The sequence below is a fragment of the Bos indicus genome, chromosome X (assembly GCF_029378745.1).
Source record: "Bos indicus isolate NIAB-ARS_2022 breed Sahiwal x Tharparkar chromosome X, NIAB-ARS_B.indTharparkar_mat_pri_1.0, whole genome shotgun sequence".
NCBI lineage: Eukaryota > Metazoa > Chordata > Mammalia > Artiodactyla > Bovidae > Bos > Bos indicus.
Window position 1 is genome coordinate 96,412,753 of NC_091789.1, and position 5,762 is coordinate 96,418,514.

Sequence of the window (5,762 nt, forward strand, 5' to 3'; positions counted from 1 at the left end):
GGGTTCCCTTTACTCCACACTTTCTCCAGCATTTATTGTTTGTAGACTTTCTGAGAGCAGCCATTCTGACCAGGATGAGATGATACCTCATTGTGGTTTTGATTTGCATTTTTCTGATGAGTGATGTTGAGCATCTTTTCATGTGTTTGTTAGGCATCTGTATGTCTTTTTTGCAGAAATATCCATTAATTTCTTTGGCCCATTTTTGATTGGGTCATTTATTGTTTTGTTATTGAGCTGCATGAGCTGTTTGTATACTTTTTGAGATTAAATCTTTGTGATTTTTTTTCTACCAATGATTACCAGTAAGACAAAGGGAAAGAGTAAAACAAAATAATAAAGACACTGGCTGTATTTCTACCAATTGCAATTGGGAGAGCACCACAGCCCTGAAGATCAGACTGCCAGCAAGGTGGTTTTGCACTGTACTTTATTCCACAGAGAGTAGTAGAGAAGTGACAGTGGGGACCTTTGCAGGGGGGAAAACATTTAGGGGCAAATCTCATCGACAGAAGAGGAAATGATTATCTTTGTGACCAGCTAGTTTCAGGAGAACTGACTTTTAATCACCGTTCCTAGTCATGAGACAGAAAAGAAGGAGTTGGATGGTCTGTGTCTGCCCTTTAATGACAAGGAGGAAGGTCTGTACTTGACCTTGTGGTAGGTAAACCCAGGAGTCACTGGAAACTTTGGATGAGTCTTACCGAAGTCCGACGGGGAAGGGTGGTGCTTTGCATTAAGTCATTTGGGGGACATGAAAGTCTGCAGAGATTTCTTTACTGTGGCTTTTCTTAACAGCTCAGGTGAAGTTGAACTTTGTCAGCATGGTAAATATGAGCATCTTTCATGCAGGTTGCAGTAGATAAGTATAAAGGCAGACAGGTTCGAACACCCCTCACCTTTTTAAATTGGATTATATTTGCTTTAAATGTTGTGCTAATTTTTGCCGTAGGACAAGGGTGAATCAGCTATAAGTGTATACATATATCCCCTCCCTCTTGAACTTCTCTTCCACCCCTGAACCCCACCCCTCTAGGTCATTACAGAGCACCAAACTAAGCTGCCTGTGCTATATAGAAGCTTGCCCTGGCTATCTATTTTACACATGGAAATCTGTATATTTCAGTGCTACTCTCTCAATTCAATCCATCTTCTCCTTGCCTGCTGTGTCCATAATTCTCTTGTCCATGTCTGAGACTCTAATCTTGCCCTGCAAATAGGTTCATCAGTACAGTTTTTCTAAATTTCACATATATGTGTTGATGTAGGATATTTGTTTTTCTCTTTCTGATTTATTTCACTCTGTATAATAGGTTCTAGCTTCATTCAATTCACTAGAAATGACTCAAATTCGTTCCCTTTTATAACTGATGAATATTCCATTGTATACATACATGTACCACAACATCTTTATCCATTCATTGACAGACATCTGTGTTTCTTCCATGTCATGGATATTGTAGATACTGGTTCAAGGAACATTTGGGTACATGTGTCTTTTTGAATTATAGTTTTCTCAGGGCGTATGCCCAATAGTGTGATTTCTGGGTCATATGGTAGTTTTATGGGCTTCCATGGTAGCTCAGCTGGTAGAGAGTCCATGTGCAGTGTCGGAGAACCCAGTTCATATCCTGGGTCGGGAAGACCCCCTGGAGAAGGGATAGGCTAGTCACTCCAGTATTTATGGGCTTCCCTGGTGGCTCAGACAATAACGGATCCGCCTGCACTATGGGAGACTGGCTTTGGTCCCTGGGTTGGGAAGATCCCCTGGAGGAGAGCATGACAACCCACCTTGGTATTCTTGCCTGGGGAATCCCCATGAGCAGAATAGACTGATGGGCTACTCTGGGGTTGCAAAGAGTCAGACACAACTGAGCAACTAAGCACAGCACAGCACATGGTAGTTTTATTCCGAGTTTTTAAAGAAATCTCCATACTGTTCTCCATAGTGGCTGTATTAATTTTCATTCTCACAAAGAGTATAAGAGGATTCCCTTTTCTCCACATCCACTCCAACATTTATTTTGTGTAGACTTCTGATGATGGCCATTCTGACTGCTGTGACAAGACACCTAATTGTGGCTCTGATTTTCATTTCTCATGATGAGCGAGGTTGAGCATCTTTTCATGTCTTTGTTGACAGGTTCCGTTTTTACTCTGGAAGAAATCAACACTTGAACATCACTGTATAGTTCTCAAAAGGTTTGTTTGTTTGTTTGTTTATTTTGGTAATCTAAATGAAGGCAACAAAAAGGAGTCATTATCGCAGAATAGGATCATCATCCTCTTCAATTCAGAAAATTAAGTCAAGGAGAGTGTAAGTAACTTGCCCACGGTCACAGAAGGAATAAGTGGTGGGACCTTGATTCAAATCTAGGTATCTATGGCTTCATCACCTCCCAGCTCGGCACCACAGGCTGATGGTTTCCAGATCCACACATCAGGCTCAGCACTCTCTTCCTGACTACAGACTCCCCTAGTCAACTGACAGGGCTGCAGGGAGACTGCACTCAACAAGTGCTGGGCAACTTCTGGGACACTGGAGATGCCTTCACAGGGAAGAGAAGTGAAAGACATGCTGGGTCCCACAGGCCTCTACCCACCCCCTGGGCGGAGTGAGGAGCTACAGGAGGTTCTAAAGGGGGCTGTTTCTGTGACAGACAGGCTGATGGACTGCCGTTCTGCATGCATGTGACAAGAAACACTTGTTCCTTTGAGTTTATTTCTCTTTACGGTTGACAATACATACCACATGGTGAAAATACACAAAGCAGATATGTAAAACCAAGCAGATATATGGATAAGCAGATACATTCCCATTTTACCGACGGAATACCTGACAGTAAGACAGCACTTCTCTGTAAAAGGAGAATATTCTCCTAGATTAAAGCAATGAAACAGGAAATTAGTCTTTTTCTTAATTCTTAGCCTCATTCGCCCATCACAGATGAGGCATCATGGGCACAGAGAAGTTAGGTCAGCTCCCCCAAGTCGTTCTGATGGTACGTGTTTGAGTCCCCCAGGCAAGGAATATTCAACATGTCCAAACTGCACCCATCCCCCCAACCCCCGCGCCCCACACAGTTGCACCTCCTTTACTGTCCCCTGACTCAGTGCAAGGCAGCCTTGTCCCCAGCTGCTTAGGCCAGAGATGCTTAAAGCCATCCTTGCCTGCTGCCTCTCTCACCACACTCTCAATCATCAACCCTCACCTCTCGGCCTCCTAAGTCTAAGTAAGATCCTGTTCCTTCTCTCCATCAGCACAGTGAGTTCCCTAGGCCAGGTCACCCTCATCTCTCTCCTTGACAAGCACCAGCAATCCTGATGCTTTCCAACACATGGTCTGTCCTGCTGCCTGAGGAAGGGAAGACTTCCTCAGTGCAATCTGGGCATGACACCCCTGCTCAAAACTCTGCACGGGCTGCCTGCTGCTCTTAGGATATTGTCCAGCCTCCTTGACTAGGCACAGCAGGTCTTGTCTGCCCGCAAATGCCCGATCTTCACCAGACACCCTCCTTCTGCTCCACGCCACACTTGATATTCCAGCCACCCAGACCTCTCTCTGTTCATCAGATGGCTGGTGTGCTCACACTCCTACTCTCTAGCCACCCCCTGTCCCCTCTCATCCCCTCCCCACCCACCGATTTCACAATCTCACTCCTGCCTTTGCCTCCATCTTACATGCCCTTTCTCCCTCCTCATCTGCCTGATTCCTTCTTAGATTCAGTTGTCAGGCTCGGTAGAGCAATTTCCATTTTTCCTGGGGAGAACCTAGGAGAAAAGTCACAGTTAACAGATTTGATATTTTTACCAAATGGAAGGTGGTGGAGATTTCACTATGAATACCTGCTGCACGATGAGCTGATGCAAAATGCAATCTAATGGCAGAGTTTGTCTGGGAAAGGCTTCCTTGCTAAGCAAAGGATACAGACAGAAAAGCTCTCCTCGTGCTTTATATGGGCCCGTTGTTCTTTGAATACGGCCTTTTGAATTTGGTCACAGCGTTGGAAGCATAAAGGGATCCAGGGTGACCACCTGCTTCACAGTGAGCAGGGATAAGCCGAAGCATGGGAATTTCAAAATGTCACTTTACGGTGTCTGTGACCCAGTACACGGAACAGGACTTGAGCTGCCCTACCCACATACTGTGCGTTGATGAGATTTTCACTATTTTTCACTTTATAATGTTGAGTTCCTGTTAGGACGAGATGAAGTATAGTGACACGACCTCCCTGTGCGGGGGTTTGATTTACTAGTCCCTGAGGTCATCAGGGAGGCAATGACGAGCTCCCAGCTCAGTATGGGGACCCTCCTAGGGAATGTCACAGCACCTTCTTGCAACTCCTTAGGTGTCTCCACCTGGTGCCATCAACCCATGGCAGAAACTGCCAGTTCCTGTGATGGCCAGTGGAAGGAGCGACCCCACTGCTGCTTCTACCTGCTACAGATTCAACTGTGACGACTGACTTCCTTCACTACAACTCCTCTGAGCAGAACACACCTAAATATGAAATGAAGTGTGTGCCTGTGGTATGTAAAGCCAATTAAATAGTTGGACACGGCACCAGTTCCACCACCCCAACACCCACCCCAACCAGAGCATCGAGTAGATTCTCAGGGTTCTGGCATGCCACCCTCCCCACTGATGTGTCCATAACACAGGGTGCAGTGTAAATGACTCACCTGGAGCCTACTTATGGAGCTTGTGGGAGCCAGGTATATGGGGTTTTATTCCCCACAGACCCAGAGGGGTAAGGATGAACCCCAGCCTTCTCACAGACAAGGAAACAAGTTGAAAGAGCTTAGGTGGCTGATGCAGTAAAAGCTGGATCTGGGAGTCACGCCCTAGTTTCTCTTGAGTGCAAAGCCAGTCTTCTCTGCAGTCACAATAACATGCGTGGCTTGTGTTTCAGTTACCGAGATGCAGATGTTGTTCCATGAGAGGAGAGCCATCAGTGTTCCAATCTCCTGTCCGCTTGTGAAACGTGGGTACCCAGTAGGGCAAAGCCACCCTGAAAGGTTCTAACCCCCTTTGTGTGTGCACCTTAGGAGGACCTGCCTTGCAGCCAAGAAACGTGTCCGGTGGAAGGAAAGGGTTGCTCCAGAGGCAACACCAAGCAGGACTTTAACTTCCCCTTCGGGGAAGCACGCTGCCATATCACAGAGGCTTTGCAACCAGCCCCCACCCGTTATGTCTCCACCAGTCTGACTCTGTTTATCAGATATAAGGAATCGGAAGGCACGCCAAAGCACAGGAAGCGTTTTTAGTGGCTGTAAGACAGCACTGGAGACCATCCAGCTGCCATGGTGCTCTGGAGACAACTGGGAATGAAAGTCTGTCTGGCTCCACCTGTGTCCAGGTCTGTGCTCTTCTGCTCGTGTGTGTGTAAACTGTGGAAGGTCAAAGTGCCACCTCAAGAAATCTCCCCGTCCCACCACCCCCCCGCAAATGTGTCCTGACTAGGGACCCACACCACATCCCACCCCCGGACATATGGCAGGGGTCAGATGCTCTCTTCTGTGTTCCCAGAGTTCTGTAATTTAAATCCTGCCATTGCTTTCATCACACAGCATGTGGCAGTCATCTGCTTGCAGGGGACAGTCCCCATTATCCCTAAGCACTCCAGCCGCAGTAGGAGGAGACATAGCGTCTGGTCCCTGCGTAGAACTATTTCCTCAAAGAATGAAGGACCGGGATTCAAGGTAAATTCTCAGACAATAAAGCGTAGCTCTTCGTGGACCAGTTACTTTTGTGTTAATAA